The sequence below is a fragment of the Saccopteryx bilineata genome, chromosome 3 (genome assembly GCF_036850765.1).
Source record: "Saccopteryx bilineata isolate mSacBil1 chromosome 3, mSacBil1_pri_phased_curated, whole genome shotgun sequence".
Classification (NCBI taxonomy): Eukaryota; Metazoa; Chordata; class Mammalia; order Chiroptera; family Emballonuridae; genus Saccopteryx; species Saccopteryx bilineata.
This window is the reverse complement of record NC_089492.1, coordinates 109,418,145-109,420,073: the sequence shown is the minus strand read 5'-3', so window position 1 is coordinate 109,420,073 and position 1,929 is coordinate 109,418,145. Positions and strand designations below refer to the sequence as shown.

At 40.3% G+C, this 1,929-nt stretch overlaps 1 non-coding gene across 1 annotated transcript; it reads left to right on the top strand.

Annotated features, from left to right (window-relative positions):
- Positions 1–1,416: 1,416 nt before the first annotated feature.
- On the top strand, positions 1,417–1,492 carry TRNAV-GAC (transfer RNA valine (anticodon GAC)). Its single transcript has one exon. It is a non-coding gene; the product is annotated as a tRNA-Val (tRNA).
- Positions 1,493–1,929: the final 437 nt, after the last annotated feature.

Sequence of the window (1,929 nt, the reverse complement as noted above, 5' to 3'; positions counted from 1 at the left end):
AATCAACCCACTCTACAACTGTTCTAAGTTTACCTCCTCCATTTTTCCTGAGCTAGCACTAATGCCTGTCATGTGCAAACTTTTAATCAAGGTAAATTAGTGAATTAGACTGAGTCACATTACTACTTTACCTTAAGAATCATCTCTTAACTGGATGAGTGTATCACCTAGGTCTCTAATGAGAATATTGAGTTCCCTTTTTGTTTCTCCAGGGACAAATCATATTATCAGTTTGTACTTTAGAATTGGTTTTGTGGTTGTCTGCTGCCATATTCTTGATTGGCATTGATGTATTAGAGAAGTTGCAAGTACTTTTGTGTATTTAGAATGTGAGCTGAATATATGAGTATGGAAAATCTCTCCAACACAAGGTAATAAAAAATACAACTTAGTATTGTTTCACTTATAATCAGGCCAGGCAATAATCAAACCACTTTCCTTCAAATACTGTGTTAACTATTCCAAGTATGTGTGTTTTAGGTAAAAGACTGCTTTTTGTATATTTTCTATTGAAATGGACAGCTCCCTGAAAGGGATCAAATAGACAGAGATTTCCCCAAAGGGGATAACTTTAAGTACAATGGTGTTACTATAACCAGGAGAATGCAAATTGTTTGCTCCAGGGACCAGAAGGCACAACTCTAACTTCAGAGGTTTTCAAGTAATGAAAAGCAAGGCTATCATTTTCTAAGGTTTTTCAGATAGTATTAGGAAATTCTGGCATACTATATGATAGCACCAGATCCAGAAAGAAGTAAACTTGTGAATTAATAACAAGGATATTGGGACATTGCTTTGATTTTTAATAAAGCATCTCTATCTTAGAGGGGAAAAATAGTTCAGTACTACTTACAACAACACATCTTGCTCATTTTAATAAATGTATTCATTATATTTTATAGCATTTTGCAGGTGGTGGTTCCTCCTCTGTCTTTATTTTTCCTTTAAAAACTCATTTGTAATAAATTGATATCAGGGGCAATCAAAACCCTTTTAATGAATGTCACCTAGACATTGTACGCATTTCTTGTGGTATGAGGACCTCTGTATTAGACATATGGCATATACTAAGTGACAGGTTCTGTTTTAAGAACTTTATAAACATTACGTTTTCTCAACCTTACTGTAACAACACTATTGCTTTCCCCACTTTATGTGTTAGGAAACTGAGGTACAAAAGAGTTGAACTCCTTTTTCACATAGGCAGGAGAAAAAGGAACGTGGATTTGAATTTACACAGGCCAGTTTCAAGGACAGTGATTTAAACAAGGGTAGCTATAAGCAATTTATCATTGAAATTGAGATAATTTTGAGAAGTAAATGTGCCCTACTAATAATTGCACTAGGACAATGGGTGTAAACTGAGATGTTCCCAGTCAAATTAGTATACAAGTGTGGGCAAAAGTAGGTTTATAGGCCCTGGCCGGTTGGCTCAGCGGTAGAGCGTCGGCCTGACGTGCGGGGGACCCGGGTTCGATTCCCGGCCAGGGCACATAGGAGAAGCGCCCATTTGCTTCTCCACCCCCCCCCATCCTCCTTCCTCTCTGTCTCTCTCTTCCCCTCCCGCAGCCAAGGCTCCATTGGAGCAAAGATGGCCCGGGCGCTGGGGATGGTTCCTTGGCCTCTGCCCCAGGTGCTAGAGTGGCTCTGGTCGTGGCAGAGCGATGCCCCGGAGGGGCAGAGCATTGCCCCCTGGTGGGCAGAGTGTCTCCCCTGGTGGGCGTGCCGGGTGGATCCCAGTCAGGCTCATGCGGGAGTCTGTCTGACTGTCTCTCCCCGTTTCCAGCTTCAGAAAAAATACAAAAAAAAAAAAGTAGGTTTATAGCTGTTGATATGGACAATAACACAATAATAAATAATACAAGAATAAACCCTATGTTTCACGGATTCATAACTGTAAACCTACTTTTACCCACACCTGTACATGGT